Genomic DNA, 18,628 nt, shown 5'->3' with positions numbered 1-18,628 from the left:
CGCAAAAGGAGGCCCTACACCATACTAATAAATTATTGTGGTCTAAAACCAAGTGTTTCAGTTTCATTGTCCAACCCCTGTACATATACCCTTGACATTTGAGGACAGTGCTGGATGGGAATTGATTTGAACTCCACAGATGTGTGGCTGATAGAGGAGGCAGGATGTGTTTACTGAAGGGCGCTGAAGAGCAACTGGAGCCCCAGGCAAGATTACCACCAAATCTCACCCTGTGACCCTCAATGACCCTTTCTGCATTGCTCTCATGTGTGTTCAGAAGGCCCGACCAGACCTTCATACATTTTTTTAGTATATATTTACATAAAACAATAGTTAAATGTCATCTTCCTTCAGGATTGAGTGATTAATTATTTTATCTTTGAAGGTAAAAAATCATCACTTATCAAAAAAGACTCATCAGTTTATATTAAAAAAAGCAGCTGAAATGAGCAATTATTAAGCTACACAGCATGTTTATATTCTGTTGATTTAATCATCTGAAAACCAGTTTAGTAGAGATGCAGTAATAAATTATCTTGTGACTGAAACTGGCCAGTTTTCAGCTTGGTCAGGCCTAAGTGGTGACCTGCCAGTCAGAAACAAAACAAACCTAATCTTTTTCTGATCGGTAAACACACGTGTCCACTATTACTGTGGCAATAACGACACTCATCGGTTTGGAAGCTGTTACTGAGTAAAGCAGAGCCAAAGTTATCTATTATAGGTTTCAGACAGGTGTTTGAGAAATAAGTCAGAGGAAACAGTTTTTATCTATGACATGCACAGATATGTTTAAGATCCATTCAGGCTCACAAGACTGTGAGTGAGAGAAAGCGAAACTTTTAGCAGTTAATAGTAAGGATGAAGGGAGTACATCAAAGTTGCTCTTTTTCATCCTTTTAAGTTTCACCGTCTGTTTTGAAACGTGTTCAATCTGGAAATGTTGGAAACCTTTAGAAACTTTTAGAGCTAAGGTAAGCCTGTCAACCACCACTTACAGCAAGAAGGCTGGAAAAAAAGGGTTTGAATGCTGTTTGTACATCTTCATATTTCTTAAACTGGAATTAGTTAAAACCAGTATGAGCAGGTCAATATTTTACAAAACCTGGATCACTCTATGTCTACTATTTAATACTAGAGCTCTGATATACTAGAGATCTGATTTCTCTGTGTCCACACAGGTACACCAACGTGGCCGTCCTCTAAAACTAGAAGTTAAATTGAGGTTTGGATTTATGTTCTTGCAGGTGATGAACAGAGGACTTGTTCCTTTCAGTAATGAATAAATGGTTTGCCCATCTGTCCAGTGAGAGGGATATTTTCTTGTCAGTGTCAAGGACGTTACTTTTTGCCTCCACTGTTCCTATTAAAGAAAAGCAACTTTTACCTTATCCTGACCAGGCATACTGCAAAAGGCCAAACCTGCATCGTGTTTCCTCTTTTTCTTATTGGCTATATATGGTGGGACTTTTACCAATGTTTGCGTGTGTTTATACAGAGGTTGTGTAACAGCAGATCAAGATACACTAATGTCACTTGCACCAATCATTGAACAATTATGTAACAATACTTATTTTCTTCTGGGAATGTGTTCATGCTGGGAAAATGCTGGAAAAAAAACATAAAAACAGATTTCTACAAGGTGTGACAGTTCTGCACACAGAGTAACAAAGATGGTTCACAATAAATGAAAATGTTTTTATCCAGAATTGTATAGAACTATGGTAAAATGTATATGACCGTTAAAGTTATTTATTTATCTTTTGTACATGGCCCCCTCTCCGGATGTCGCAGGGGCTGGGGTCGGGGCGGGGGGTCGGGGTCCGGGCTGGGGTTGCTCAGGTTCACGCACCAGCCCAGGTTCAGGTGCTGGGGCGGTCTGTCTGTGAGTGAGTGTACGACGTCAATTGTTGTTTGTCTTTACGTTGGGTGCGTGGGTGTGAGTGTTTTTATGTGTACGCACGAGGGTGGGAATGTTTGATTATCACTGTGTGTGCCTGTTTTTTGTGTCAGGTTATGTCTTGGACTGCTCCCTCTCCTGTTGCTGTGCACTACCAGTCAGCTGACTGAAAGAAGGCAGCTGCCCTTTTCCCATGGTTACAACAAAGATATATTTCTTTGTTTGGATACACGGAGTCACAAACATGGGTGTTTATGATGTCCATACTCTACTTTATTAATGACAATAAATACATGCCATATGTTAATACATTACAAGCACATTCAATTAAACAACAACAATACTGTATTTTGCCGATGCCATTTGCACTTTAATGACATTTTACTCTACGATGCCTTACTCCATATCCAGCTGCAAAAAGGACATTTCTGTGCAACAAAATTGTCTGAAACAACTTGTTTAACAACTTGTTGCATAGAAATGTGCAATGGTAATAAAGGAATCTATCTATTGTAACTGTAATATTTACTATATTTGGTCATTTTTGGGGCAGTAGTTTTAACTGTTGCTTTTCTCCTTTACATAAATGGTGTAAGTCTTAGCCTAAATGAAGTAATTTATTACAGTAACTGTAATAAAACTGTAGTTAAACTGTGATGTCTGACTTTACCCAGACATTTGGATGTTTTACAGCATTTCCGTCTAGTTAAACAACCTAATCATTTTTTCACTTTTTTGTCTCATAGGAGTGGTGCGGATGAACAAAACAAAAGCAGAGAAGTTACACCCAGTTGATGCATGACTACTTTCAATTTTCCATTTTCATTTCAGCTGACAGAAATAGCCCTCCCCCTATCTGTATCTCATGCTCCTCTGGTGTATCTCCAAGACAAGGTTGCTCACTCATCATGCTTTGGTTCCCTTCTGAGATAGGACAGAAACCAAACGATATGATCCACTGATTCAGACAACACCTAGCTATTTATATTTATCTTAAGATAGCCAATTAATTTGGAAAGTTACGCATGTACAGTATTATCTGCTCTTTTGATCTCTTTTTCTGATCCAGCTGATTGGGTGTTACTTTTTCCTATGTTATCAACATAAATTATTTTCTCCTAAAGGTTTCCTCCCAGTTCCTGTTATTCTGACTGTGTTGTAAGAACTGTGTAGAATAAGGTGATTCAAACAACAACTACAATCCATGCTGCAGCCAGTTGTAAAGGCCGCTGACCAAACTCAGCAAGAAGGGCATCAACCAACACCTCCCATCTCTCTCTCTTTCTCTCTCTCTCTCTCACACACACACACACACACACACTTCATATATTCAAAACCAACCTGCTTGTGTTTCTGCCACCCCTATAAATAGATAAAACCACCCTTTCGGGTTCTGTTACAACCCCGACAACAACAATGCCAGGAAAGAATATTTACGTTGCTAATTATATCCACGCCGACAGCAGCACTGAAGTAAAATAAGTCATTACTTATTAAAATTCAATAGGAAGTAAGAGTCATCCCTGCCTGAACATGCCAATTGACAGATTTAACAGAGAAACCATAAGGAAGGTGAGCATGCCAAACACTCAGAAGCTTACACAATCGGGTGGCTTTACTGTAACATGAAGAAAGTTTGTTTCCTCTGATGCAATGAAATGTTTAGTTTAAGCTCGGTTGCTGGTTTCAGAGCAGCATCTGCTTCTTATATAGATTGCAATTTTGTTTTATTCTAACCGCATTCCATCTATTTTTTATATCAAAATCTGACTGCTGCAGCTCCAGTGACCCTAAAATAGCTGTATGTGTCATACTTTCAGACAACCTCCAGACTTGCACATTAGAGATAATAAGTAGGGCTAATCTCCTCTTGTGCTCACACTCACTGCACTGGTACTGCCAACCGTGTTTATGGAGCAGGAGTGTGTTTCTCTCTGAGAGTGGGATACCAACATGGAATTTCCCTGAAACTACAACTAGACGTCATCTCGAGTCAAAGTCAAGGAGCTGATACACAGAGAGATGGTCTTTCTGCAAAATGCATGGGTGTGTAATAGTGCTAAATGTTTAGATATGTGATCATAAGACAAAAAAATCACAAAGGTTAAATTAAGTGCATTGACACAAAAGATCAACCTTTAAACTTATAAACCAGAGCCCAACAAACCTTATATTCACTCCTCAGTCAGTGAATGGGAGAAAACAGGCAGTAGTAGTAGACGGCAGAAGCAAAACTCATGTCTCTATTTTCACTCTGCTGCTGCTGCTCCCGTGTCTGTACTCGATTCCAATAGAGAAGCCGGGACGGACGGGTAAAAGGGGAAGAGCGGGATAACAAGAGACTGAGAGCCGGGTAGTCGATCAGAAAAACACGGGTCACTTCATTTGTCCGTCCAGATTTTCCATCCAGATGCTCTCTGGTGGGGCTACTGACTAACACTGGATTCTCCCAGAGTTCGGCAGGCTCCTCTCTCCGACAGCCCCACTGTTCATCAGAGTGAGGGGTATAAACAGCTGTGAGTGCGTGTGTGAGAGGAGGTCTGTGTGTGTGTCCTCTGAGAATGAGGGTGTGTGTGTGTGTGTGTTTGTGTGGAAAAGAAGCTAAAGGGACCACGTGATGCGGGCTTAATCCCCCGCCCACTGGCCTAGAGGGACGCGCAGAGCCACACAAACACATTCAGCCAAAGACACAGACATATACAGACTGTTGGACCAATCAAAGCTCAGGCTTACACACTAATCACCCCTCCTCCGCTGCTGCTGACTGCTCTCTCTCTCTCCGTCTACTACACTCATTTTATCACCACTTTTTTTCCTTGATCTATTCCCTCTCTGGTCCATCTCACACATTCCACAATCACTGCTGCCCGTCTTCTTTTGTACATCTCTCTCTCACACCCTCTTCCACCCCTACACCCAGTTCTGGGCAACTGTACTAAAGATCAGTGTTTACGAGTTTGGCTACCACACAACCTTCTACAGTAGAAGCAACTGCATGCCTTTTACTGCGGAGTCAATTCTCCAAGAGGGTTTTATCTCACTTGCCGATGAACATAAAATCAAAACATCTTAGATTTCTAAACAGAAATGACACCTTCACTGTCAAATGTCAGAGTTAAAGGTCAACAGCTTTGCAGGTGAATGCACTTCAGTGTCTGACTTGAAGTTCAGCTATCTGATGCATTGGCCTGTTAGTTACTCAAAAAACCTCCACTTACAGGTTATACACAACCCTAATCTCATCAACTGCACCAACAAGTTTGTTTACTTTAGTCTGCTTTATCCCAACAGGAAGGATGTGAAGAACTGAAACAGCCATTGTTAAAAATAATTACAGATGCAGATTTTCAGCATGATCAGCCCTGGTTGGGAACCAAAGAAGACTCAAAATTTGCTATTTTCAGTATATAAGATTGAAAATCAGGTCCGTGGAAGCAAAGAAATTAAAAATTAAATTGGCATGTACATATTTATCCAGCCCCTTTGCTATGAAGCCTCCCAAACGTTCTGGTGCAACCAATTAGCTTCGAAAGTGACATAATTAGTTAAATTAATTCCACCTGTTTGCAATCTAAGTGTCACATGATCTGTCAGTATAAAGAGACCTTTAAAAAAGGCTCCAGAGGCTGCAACACTACTAATTGCTCTCCCAACAAGTCAGGAACAACGTTGCTGAGAAGTACAAGTCAGGGTGGGGTTATAAAAATCCCCACCCTCCAAATCTATGATGCTCCTTAAACACCAACAAATTCATCATCTTCAAATGGAAGGCACATGGTACCTCAACAAACCTGCCAAGAGAGAGCTGCCCACCAAAACTCACAGACTGGGCAAGGAGGTCGTTAATCAGAGAGGAACAACAGAGACCAAACATAACCTTGAAGGAGTTGCAGAGTTCCACAGCAGAGACTGGACTATCTGTCTATAGGACCACAATATGCTGAACACTCCATAAAGCTGGGCTTTATGAAAACGTGGCCAGAAAAAAGTCATTACTTAGTGTTAAACATAACGAGGCACTTTCTGAGTTTGTCAAAAGGCATGTGGGTGACTCCTTAAATGTATGCAGGAAGGTGCTCTGGTTAGATGAGACTAAAATGAGAATAACCTTTTCGGCGACCAGAGAAAACGCTTTGTGTGGCGCAAACCCAACACATCCCATCACAACTAGAACACTATACTCACAGTGAAACATGGCGGTGGCAGCATCATGCTGTGGGGATTTATTTCAGCAGCAGGGACTGGGAAACTGGTCTTAGTCGAGGGAAAGAAGGATGGTGCTAAATACAGGGATCTTCTGTGATGAAAGAAAGAGCTAACTCTCAAATAATCCATTTTAATTCCAGGTTGTGAGGCAACAAGACATTCAAAAAGTTTAAATACATGGCATCAGATGAGGTGGCTAATCAGCATTAAACCTTGTATTACAAACCAGTTTTGTGTAGTAGAGCAAATTAGGTGGTTTTCAGAATGCAAGCCAATAACAGCTATGGTTTGGACAATAAACTGCGGTGCCACCTATGTGTCGGCTGCACGGTGGCGCAGTTGGTAGCACTGTTGCCTGGGTTCGATTCCCTGCCAGGGGTCTTTCTGCATGGAGTTTGCATGTTCTCCCCTTGCATGCGTGGGTTCTCACCAGGGACTCCGCCTTCCTCCCACAGTCCAAAGACATGCCTGTTAGGTTAATTGATCACTCTAAATTGCCCTTAGGTGTGTGAATGAGTGTGTGCGTGGTTGTTTGTGTGTTGCCCTGCGATGGACTGGCGACCTGTCCAGGGTGTACCCCGCTTCTCGCCCATAGACTGCTGGAGATAGGCACCAGCTTCCCCGCAACCCATAAGCGGTAGAAAATGACTGACAACCTATGTGTCTTCTTGAGTAAAACCAATAATATAATTAAATCAGCTACTGAGACAAAAAAGGAAGAAGAACAAGGGAGAGGAATCTATGAGACACTATGATACAGACAGCAGAGGTGGGCTCTTCTTCCACATTGACCGGCTTCTTTCTACTCATTTGGTAAAGTTTGATGGTTATCCTTTGTCTATTGGCTGAACGAGTAAGCCTCACATCACACCTTGGTCAAAGTTAACTATTTTTCAACGCTGACTACGGTACAGCATAGACTCTGCCAGCTCCATGCCAAGATGGTCTATGCCCTCTACTTGCACTTGGCTCAGCACAGTGCAAATGTGTTGTTGTGCAGGTTTCAGAAAACCTTTTCTTCCACTTCATATTTCTGGTCAAAATGATTCGTTCTGTGGGAGAATACAAGACTTTTGGCAGATAACAGGAAGGCTAAACAAATTCTAGCAAAGAACCTATTTTTTAACCTATTGAGCATTTAACCTTGGCAGTCTGAGTTAAAGTAAAGAAATACATTCCTTAGGAGATACAAATGAAGTCTGTAGTTGACTTTTGCTTGATGTTCTAACAGCAGTAATTGCTAATATAGGATGCTTTTCTGCAATCATTTTTTCTTTGTGATAAGATTGTAAAACTCTGTTTTATACACATGCACACAGAGTAACATCACCTCTGCTGTTAATAAAACAATTATTGACTGTTCACATCAGGAAGGCTAGAATGAATATTTAAAATGCTGCTCTAAAATCTGTATCAGCAGGTCAAAGCTTCACACAAGAATGAACTTTAAACCAGACAAGAGATGGGTCAGTGGATGATGTTATCTTCCATTCCCAGTTGCTGGCTGGTGCCATGATGGTGAGATACAGCAACGCTTCTAATGTAAATATATGCAAATGAATTAAAAGTAATACTGGCACCTAGATTTAAGTGACAAGTAAAGCATAAACTACAAACTGAAAAAAATTGCTTCAATAAAAAGATAGATGGAGACCTTAAGCTTTAAATAGCAATCCAGTAAAAGACACACAGGGCCCATATTTCCTCTTGTAATAACTGGCTGTGATCCAGTTCATAAGCCACATATGCAAGAGGAAACAAACTATACAAGCAGCTACGAAAACCAGTCAGTCAAGTCCTGAATCACTGTGTTGCTGTTTGCTTTAAGCAGACTCACTAACTCGATCTCAGCAGCTCTCTTATTTGAATATCTCTGACATACATCATTTCGCGCTACTATAAAACTGTAAACAGTGCAAAAAAAAAGTTCAGGATTAAGTTTACGAGTTAACGGCAGCCATGTTTAGAAATATTCATATTCAACAGTTTTTACAGTGCTATATAAAAAGTATTTGTCCTCTTACAGATTCCTTCTTTTTACACCATTAACTTTTTTGGATTATCATAGAAATTTTGATATCATACAAAGAAAAAAGTACAAAATGGAGAAATTCTCGTAGGCCGCTCACTCCTGGGAAGGTTCACCCATTTTCTTTGTTTTCTTCCAGTTAGGAATAATTAATCTCACTGTGGTTTGTCTGGGTCCCAAAGCCTAAGATATTAATTTGTAACCCTTTCCAGGCTGATAGATGCCAGTTACTTTGTTTCTTTTAATTCAAGATAAATGGTAAACTGACTGGTTTTATAGAGAGCTTTTCTGGTCTTACCAACCATTCAAAGCGTTTTATGCTAGAACCACATTCACCCAGTCAAACTCACTAACGCACATACATTCATACACCAAAACGCGAGTTTGGTAGGCAGACTGGGGTTGGGCACTTTGTCCAGGATCTAAATCATTAAGTGCGCAAAAAAACGAAAAAAGAAGAAATCGGTTATGAGACAAAAACTTTCCACAGCACTGTAGCATCTGGAAAGTTCTGGGAGTTTCCAGTTTTTATCTTTTGCAAGGACGTGCTTGATATTGTTGTAGATCTATTTTAAACAGGGTTAAAAAACTTATTTTCAGAGATAGTTGCCTACAGGAACCTGAAGACTTAAATGTCAAGGAGGAATTATAGGACTTAAGTACAAGGTGATGCAAGAAAAACAGAATAAAGCTGCAGTCTGAATGAAGGTAACGGATAAACAAAAGCTGCTGTATCCGTTAGGAACGTATGACACATCTGTCTTGGCTCATGTTCAAAACAGACTCATGTTATGTGATTTCACAACTGCTTCCCTGACTAAACTGATACTTAAACTTCGTCTGTCTATCGAAACTATCGAAACTTTCTCTCCTTGAAAAATTAAAGCAATTTATGCAAACATTTGAGCAGGTGTCAGGTTTCATGCCAAAAGTCCTTTGCTTACATTCCTTCAGTAATAACTAGCCGCAGCGCAGACTGACCACATCACCTGATATTGTAGATGATAAGGAGTTTTCGTATTAGCTCCTACAAGAATAGGGGCATCAACACGACAACAGATGCCTCGCCAATCCCATCAGGTGATTCATGACGAATCAGTCTGAAAACCTGCTAACACAGAAACCTGCGTTGTTTTGTAACATCTCAGTCTGGACGTCTGTTATCTGTTCAAACCTGCTTCTGCAGCTACCACATTGTGCTATTTAACATACCACAATGCAAATTGGTTACATGTTGTCATGCCATTATTATGCATATAGTTCATTAGCAAAAGAAGAAGAAGACATATAATTCTGAGAGTTTTGTTGTTAACATTAGGGATGTCTGTGTTTAGGTGAGTTAAGTTTGCCTCTCTGATTCCCTTGGTAAAATGAACCAGAATCTGTGATAAGCTGTTCCTCTCAGGAATTTGTTTAGGTGATGAAAACCTGTAACAATAAAATTATTTGATCTGTGTTTGGTTTCATATTTTCAATAATGGAAAAAAAGGAAAAGGCAGCTTGGAAAAATATTTGCCCATTTCTAACAAAAACCTCAGCCATGTGTTTATATAGAGCGAGCTGGAGAGGTAATAAAACTACACATTTACACACTATCATCGTGGAAATGTCTTAATTCCTAATATTTGGTGACTGCTAACAATGTAAAGAAGCAGATTTCTTTAAATGGCATCACATGCATGTGGCGAAAATCAGCAGGGTGACTGCTTGGGGGGCTGCAGATGGTTTTCACCAATAAACAAGAGCTATGATCCAAGGAACACCACATGACCTCTTCCCTTTTCCATCAAACTGTGACCTATTCACAACAAGGAACAACATTTTGCTCTCAGATATTGCTTGCACAGCTGTTCTATGAAATTAAATTACAAAAAAATCCCCAGGAGACAACTCTATTTGTACCCAGCAGCTTGACATGAACTTAAGCAGTTAAAGCTGCCTTTTAATAAGACTCATCATTACTCATCAAAGGAACAAGTTTTAGCTGAAAAGGTAAGGAAAAACAAAAAACTTGATATCAGTCCATACATATGCTGGCAAAGTAGATCCCCCAGATTAGTTTCACAAATCAGTACAAACGGCACCATCTGCAGTTTTACTGATTGGGATTAAACAAGAAACAACGAAAAAGCAGAGATGTAACAGTTGTCTAAATTGGTATTAAACGTTGTTTGGGCTGGTTAAATGGTCCCGTCAAGCCTAACTTTGTTTAAACTAAATTTAGATAGGACACAGAGACACAAAATCTCATGTTTGTAAGATTATTTACAGCGCTAAATCAGGACAATAACCAGCCAACCTGAAACAGTCCTAAACAAGACAGAGACTGCAAACCTCCGCCACCCGACTTAGTCACTGATCCGTATCACCAATGTAATTTAATGGATTCTTCCTTTCCATTGAGCTGAGACACGCTTCCAGTAAAATATTACTAAGAAATCAGACAAACAGACATACAAACTCAACTGAAAACATCACCTACATGGCAGAGGTAAAAATGTCTATGAGGTCCAGAGTTCAGTGGGATAGATGACAAAACACGGACATTTTTGGTGGTTTATAAAATGGTTAGACTCATTTGTTACGTTTTTCATTTCAAAATGAACTTGTTTCAACACCCACTAGAGTAATGGAATAACTGGCTAATGGGAAAATATTTAAAATCACCATCTGTAGAACTTCTGAATAGAGCCACATCAAGGCTGGACTCAGACGATCAACAGCTTGATCGGCACAAGGCGGTGACATGGTAGTAAAAACTGTCTTTGGTTTCGTGTTTTCAACCGCTGTCTGTCATGTAGCATGCAAGATTTGGAAATATTGGCAGCTTTTTCAGAGTAAAGGCAGGGATTTACATTCTCTCAAATACCCAGACGGAGACTTCTGCTTCAGCAATGCTATCTACTCTGAATGCACTAATCGTTAATGTTAGACGCTTAAGTGAGTTTTTATAATGTTAACTTCATAATCAGTTTGTGTTTGTTATGAAATATAAAACCCTGTTTAACAACAACTACTCTCTAACAGACATGATGTGACATCACTGATGCCCCAATTTAAATAACTGCCCATGGAAGGAAGCTAGAAAACATACTCTGAATGATGTTCTTATGTATTCTTCTTTATTAAAATCGGCTTATACTGGTAACAGCAGATTAAAGCTTTAGAAAAATGCAGAGACTGAAACATGGCCGCAAAATTCTGATCAGTGCATCTGTAATTATAGATTTTCCTTTTACTTTGCAAACTTAAACTTTAATTTTGTTCAGGAAACTAGTTCAAAGCTGATGCAGGCCCCCATCAATCGAGCAGGGACCATTTCAAGACAATGACCTTGCACTCACGTCTTACTGGTTGATAACAGCTAGCTTGTCTCTGAACATTGAGTAATTACAACCCAACAGGAACAAAAACAACTGTTTTTGTTTCAGCTTGACTCATGTGACATATTACAGACATGGTCAGACTAATCTCAGCCGCAGTCAGTTTGTTTACAGCATACTCTACCATTACTGCTCAGCTATTATCAAGTAAAATGATTAATGAGTCCTTTGCACACCACAGCACTTTTAAATAATACCATCCTAGAGATGAAGTCATTCACTCCTTGAGCACTGTAATAAGCTGTGGAGAACAACAAAAAGAATAACAGAGGAAAGGGCTGGACCCTCTGCAGGGCTGACATCTTTTTACTGCCAAAAAACTGAGACCAGAAGTGTTACATCAAATGCCAGGCAGTAATATGAGAGAAGTGAGGGGGTATGGTAAGTGACGCCAGGGATGTAGGAATCTACAAACACTTCAGTTCACTTGGAAGCCTCACAGCTTTGTGTCGAAAACACGAACTTGCCTTGGAGGCCCCACAGTGTGAAATGCAACAGTTGAGGTATTTTTTTGTAAGAGATTAAAATTTGGGTTGTGAATGGTTGGGAAACAAAACAAGTGACACAAGAGACAATTTCCTTGCAAAAAGAGCTTGTTTTGACTATTTTTACTTCGAACTCTATTTTCCCACATTACAAAGAGGTCACGCTGTGACTTCAAGGTAAAATAAAGCTATATGCTGGCCTCTAACATTGGTTGTACCAGTTTTTGTCCTTCGAATGCAACATCATTAGGGATAGACTTGGGCAAATTAAAGAAGAACAAAGTTATTTGTCATCTGTAACCTGCAGTTTTTGCACTTTGTTTAATCTTTTTTAAATTAAAATACAAAATTTAGCCACATTAGCTTTTTTTTTAAATGTTATAAGGAGCGTTCTTTTGAGTTTTGCAAGCTATCACCTTTATTTTAATTCCTATAAATTAAAAATAGAAATTAAGTAACATAACGGCAGGTAAATGAAAAGAAACGTTTAAAGCTAACACAGTCCACTGTTAAGCAGGCTCTGAACAGCCTATCTAGGTTTCCGTTTGTTCGGGAGGAATCCTAAGTAGTCACTAATGCACATCCAAGTGGCAATGAGGTATTTGGAGAGCAGCTAATGTTTAACGCATGGAGATTGGTTCACATTCACTAATTGGCAGGCGAACAATACGGTTTCTGTCTGAGTAAAGGTAGCGAGGATGAGAAACACACCAATACATGGACTTTCCGTGTGATTCCAGAGGTCTGTCTGTGCCTTAAGGTTTATGTGCTAATCATAAACCTCTAAAGAATAAGCGGCGGCGGGTGGGTAAGGAACCAATGCATCTCTGTGTGTATTTTAAGAGGACTGCATCCTCCATTAGGTAAGACTGGATAGGGCCTGGAAGTAACAGTGGGAAGTTACCACCAAGTACCCCACCTGGGTCAAACAAGTTTTCAGGTAAAGACAAAATCACTCAAGACTGGCAGTTTAAATTATTGGATAATGTTTAGTTACCCATAATCAATGCTGCATAAAACATCCACAACTAGAAATATTGCCCAACATTCGAATTTGCCATTCTTGTAAGTGACGAAAAATGTAGTACCTTTGCTTTAGCTAGCTGACCAGCAGTGCACAACAGCAAGAGGGGAAGGGGCAGCATTGTGTTACTGTACTTTGAACCCCATATGCTCTTTTAGTATCCATGACATGATTTTGTGTTTTTCCATGATCTGAAGTATTCCAAAACAGCTAAATATATATATTTCAACCAGCTGAGTGGCAGAGTGTACCAACAGGTGGGGTAGGGGGAGGACTCAAAACTTTAAAAACAGTATGAGGGACAAATATTAGCAGTTTTAAAGCAATAACTTTATAAAACTATGTTTCGCCTTGATACTGGAAACATGCCTATTCTGCACTAAAATAGATAGAATGACTCACCCATACAAATGCGGTGGAACAAATTGTGTAGGTGTGTGGCTTCTGACTTTAGGTTATCTGCATTATTTATGGTGGTTGATAATTCTCTGTCTAACGTATCAGAAAAGTTGTTTTTCCAGCTGGTTTCTCACATTTTTAGATGCAGTTTTGATCGCAGTTTGAAGATTAAAACCGGATCCAAACAGTCTACTGCAACTACATACAGCTGTCTCCACAGCAATAACAGCCAATCAGACGACAGCTTTTACACTCCGTTTGTAAATGCCATGCAAGTATTGAGTCAATATTTGGAATCAATGTTATTGTTTTTACAAACACAGGTTGTCGTGTATTTACCTTCAGATGTTATTATTTGATTTCATCCCAATATGTCTACATTAATCAAACAAATGGCTAAACAGACCTCAAAGCTGAGCTCGACCAGGAAAGGAAGCAATAATTTGAATCACGTGTGTGACCCGTTTGAAGTTATTTGCATGATAATGAAGAGACTTGAGAGGAAAGGGGGATAAAAAGACGCTTTGAAGTTCCAGATACCACAGCCCAATTCCTCTGAATCAAAGCTGTAAAATGCATTTCAGTTACTTTGTGCAAGTAGCATGAAATAATCCACCATCAGACCTGAATTAACAGATCAGACTGTCTGTTCATGCACATCTCATCAGAAAAGCAGCACTGCAACCCAGATAAACAAATCCAAAAACAATCCTAAATTTGCAATGTTGTGAAACAAATAATTTAGGGTTTGTTTAATTGTAGACAGGATTTGTAATAACATGGGAAAACAGCTAAGAAAGTTAACTGAACATGTAGTCACTTACTTCCCAGAGTATTAAAACACAGAAAATCGTCCTCTCTTCTGATTGGCCAGTTTGATTGGTAACTACCCAATCGGTTTAGGGGCTAAACATTGTGCCAGAACTTCAATTGCAACTTAGGCGGCACATGAAGAGAGCAGCTGAGTTTTCACACTGATGTCTGCTTAATCTCTAATCAGATGCTCACAAACTGCACCAGACTTTTATACTGGCATTTCTACTGCTGCATAAAGCTCAACTTCTTAGGAAAGTAACGTTCACAACGTTACAAAGCTGGATCTACAAGTCAAAAAATATTTAGGGCCTTAAACTGAAGGCTGAAATGAATATCACATCATTATTTGGGTTTTATTTTCTCATTTGGAAGGGTACAGGTAATTTTATACAAAATCACTAGAGGGATTTTCACATGGGATAAAACCAGGAGTTATTGAAAATTAAACAACAAGACAAATAAACAAAAACAGGGCACTGTGCGTGGAGTAGTGGTAGAGCGTGCGACCTGTGCTCAGAGGCTTCAGTCCTTGACATAGCCGTCCCTGGTTCGAGTCCCAAGTCCAGGGACCTGTGCTGCACTTCATCCCTCTTTCTTCACCCCACTTCCTGTTTGCCTGCTTTCAAATAACAAAAATAAAGGCCACTAGTGCTGCAAGAAAATAAATAAATAAAGAAAAAAATAAAGAGCTTAAAAAAGGCACAAAGATGGAAAAACAGAAACAGAGGTGATCCCAGGTCCTGGGTTCGCGGGCCTTTCTGCATGGAGTTTTTCCCCATGCATGTGTGGGTTCCCACTGGGTACTTTGGCTTATTGTCCCGCAGTCCAAAAACATGACTGTTACTGTTAATTGGTCTCTGTAAATTGTCCTTAGGTGTGAGTGTATGTGTGCACTCACACCTAAAGAACATTCACACCTGCCTCTCACCCAGTGACCGCTTCAACTGCCAGTTGTTTGTCCCAGCAAGGATAAGCAGGTGGATGGATGTATCTAAACTAAAATCTTCATTTAATTCAAACCACTTAATGGGCAACCGTGGCAATGGTTGTCAGAGGACTCGGTGGCTCCAATTGTATGGCAGCCTCACATCCGTCAGTCTACAGTGTAGCCTACCACTGTCAGTGTGTCAATGTGTGGATGAATGGGTGTATGACTGTAGTCTAAAGTGCTTTGGGGTCTCTGGGGACTTGATAAAGCGCTATACAAGTACAGACCATTAACTTATAAAAAACTATTAATATCAACAATAAAACAAGATAATAAAGTATAGTAAAAACTGTTTTTTTTAAATGAATATAAAGCCAAACTAAAAGTGTAATGAAAGTGCAGATGTAATTAACCTAAGATAAGGGGAAATTAGGAATAAGTAATCTTATTTACTAAAAGCGAGCAGCAGCTATAATTATTGCATTTCTGGTTTAAGTAAAATAAATTAGATCATGTTACCTATTTAGTTTACAGTAAGAATCTAATCCTGGCCCATGGTAATGCATCACCAATGCTTTACAGTAGTCCAACTAATGTATTTTTACTACATTTCATCATATAAATTAAGTTTGTTTACTCTATTAAGTCATTTGAGGCTCATGTTTCAGCAATTAGCAAGAATTTAAAGCAATCACAAACTAATAAGCCCAAATGAAATGAGAATAAACCTTCTGCACCCAAACACACTGCCGGCTGGTCAGGATAATCACCCTGTAATTATGGTAATGACAGAGTCGCAGACAGTTGAAAAAGTCCCTGTTTGCTTCAATCACGCAAACAAAAACAGTTCCGGCCCGGGCATCTAAGCTGCTAACTGCTGCAGTATGTCTTCAGTGCCAGATTTCCCATGTAATGCCGCCACAGCGACTTGACCTGCTCCTCTGCTGAGCGGCACCGTTACGTTCTGCATGCTGAGTTAGCTTTGGTGTTAATCATTTGACATTTCTTTCAAGCTGTTTCTGAAATCAATGCCCCATTGAAGGATTTTGTGAAAACTACATGGATTTATTAAAGCACCACAGTATAGTTCAACATCCTCATTTGCTCCACTTTAGAAAGATCTTTGTAGTAGCTGTTTCAAATCAACAGCTTGTGTTGAGTAGTTTTGGTTTGCAATAAAAGCAAGAACTCCTCTGATGCACAACCAAGCACCGTTCCAGGAAGTGGCTGCATCTCAGTTTAGCAAAATCCAAACAGTTTTCTTGGTGAAATTTGATAGTGTTCAGAGGGTCTGTAGAGTTTGGTCAAGTTTCCAAAGCGGTCAGACAAAAAAACAACTTCAGACGCAACAGTGGAAAGGTCTGTTTGACCATCTGACCAACCGCTCCAAGCAACAGCGCTCGAGTTAAACTTAAATTTCAAATTCTTCTGTTTGTCATTTTATTCATACATAATCAACATTTCATATCAGTTGAAGCCACGAAATCAAGACTGACTCATTGCTAACAAAAAACACATTGTAGCAATTAAAACCCATCCGTGCAACATATTTTAGGTTTACAGAAGCATCTGGAAGGATGTCGTTTCTGAAACAACTCAAAGAAGTTAACGAGTTGAAGACAAGAACATGCCCTGTCCTACATTTCAAACAGATGAATTAACTATTTCTGAACTGCCAGTCTCAGGTGCAACTGCAGAAAGAAACACTGAAAGGGACTCAATGTAAGGCAGCAACTGGACTCATGTCCTATTGGGACAACAGAGCCTAACTGCAGCTCCATTGGCTAAGAGAGAAAACGCATGGACAGCCCAAAAAATAGGGCAGGACTGTAAGTTGAAGGAAAAGGTTACATAATTTTCAATTTGTTTTGCAAGTAAATATCTAAAAACTGAGGCATGCATTTGCATATTTGCCTTCTTTACTTAGATACCCCTAAATAAATTTCAGTGCAACGAACCACCCAATTTCATGTAGACCAAAGAACACAGCAAATAAGTATTGGATTAGGTTGTGGAGAAATTTAAAAACATTTATGATATAACACAATATTCAAGGCTTTGAATATATCATGGATAACTAAAAAAATCTATCCATCATCTGAAAATGGAAAGAATATGGCACAACGTTAAGCCTACAAAGACATGGCCATCCACCTGAACTGATAGGTCAGCAAGGAGAGCAAGGGAAGCAGCCAAGAGGTCCATGGTAACTCTGCAGCAGCAGAGATCTGTATCTCAGGTGGAATAATTTGTCAACGGCACAACTAATAATCATGCACTCCACAAATCTGACCTTATGGAAAAAAATAGCAAGAAATCTATTGCTGAAACAAACCCATTAGACATTGAGTTTGCAGTTCGCCACAAGCCATGGAGGGGAGACAGCAAACATGTGGAAGATGGTCAGATGAGACTAAATTAAACCTTTTAGCCTACATGCAAAACACTACAGGTGTTAGAATACTAAACCTTCGCATCAGCCTGAACACATCATCTCTAGAATGAAACATGGTGGTGGCAGCATCATGCCGTGATATGTTTCTCTTCTGCAGTGACAGGGAAGCTGGTCAGAGTTGATGGGAAGATAACGTTTAATACACAATCAGAATCAGCTTTATTGCCAAGTTCGTACATACAAACAAGGAATGTGACTCCGGTACACTTTGCTCTCTGGGTTTTTTTGTTTAATGTGTTATAAGATATATTTATGCATATATCTCTACGTCCTTAAATATACATATATACAAAGGTGCATTTGCAACTTCAGTATGCAGTTGTCTGGTACTCTATTAAATGTTCATCAGAGAAACAGCCTGGGGGAAGAAACCGTCTCTGTGGCGGCTGGTTTTAGTAAACAGTGTTCTGTAGCGGCGGCCTGAAGGTAAAATTCAGTCAAAAAAGGAATCTGAAAACAGATGCATGCCACACTTTTTTCAAGTATTTGTGAAAAAAACAAAACATAACAAATGACTGCATTATCTTCATCCCCTTTAAAATTATGCACCACTTACTTTTCATAAAATTCAATTATAGTGCATTAAAGTTTATGGTTGTAACGTAATGATAAACAAAAAAAGTTCACGGGTCCTAAATACATTGGCAAGCCAAGTATACTGAGTGTATTGCCTGACAAGATGAGGTCTCTGGAGAACCACTAAATGAGGAGATGTATTTATCATGAATTAAAATTTGTAAAAGATTTGTAAAAGGTAGAAAAGATGTGTATTTCAAGTAATCGCTGATTTATTTTTTCATTTTAGAAAGCACTATTATGTGAAAGCAGCATAGTCATAAGCTGATAATTATAGTAACAAACTGTAATAAGTAGCAATGATCTATCGATTAATGAGTGCACTGAGGTGGTGATGAGAAATTATCCTTTATATAGAGAAAACGGTTTCAAGGCAGAGTCACAGTCACACAACACATCAGTAACAGGCTTGTTTTCATCAAGGAGG

At 39.4% G+C, this 18,628-nt stretch overlaps 1 protein-coding gene across 10 annotated transcripts in view; it reads right to left on the bottom strand.

Annotated features, from left to right (window-relative positions):
- The window catches only part of add3a (adducin 3 (gamma) a), a 158,035-nt gene that overhangs the window by 57,348 nt on the left and 82,059 nt on the right, over window positions 1–18,628 (bottom strand). For 2 of the 10 annotated variants that reach the window (XM_047364339.1, XM_047364341.1), the window contains exon 1: window positions 4,068–4,469. The exons of 6 other annotated variants lie outside the window; for them this stretch is intronic. The gene's annotated coding sequence lies outside the window, so the exon portion shown is untranslated. Of the gene's footprint in view, window positions 1–4,067; window positions 4,473–18,628 lie in introns of those variants that run through there. 2 more of the 10 variants (XM_047364340.1, XM_047364331.1) reach the window with 2 other exon arrangements.

This window comes from Girardinichthys multiradiatus, chromosome 5 (assembly GCF_021462225.1).
Source record: "Girardinichthys multiradiatus isolate DD_20200921_A chromosome 5, DD_fGirMul_XY1, whole genome shotgun sequence".
NCBI classification, from domain to species: Eukaryota; Metazoa; Chordata; class Actinopteri; order Cyprinodontiformes; family Goodeidae; genus Girardinichthys; species Girardinichthys multiradiatus.
The sequence above is the reverse complement of the archived record's forward strand: the minus strand, read 5'-3'. Positions and strand labels throughout refer to the sequence as shown.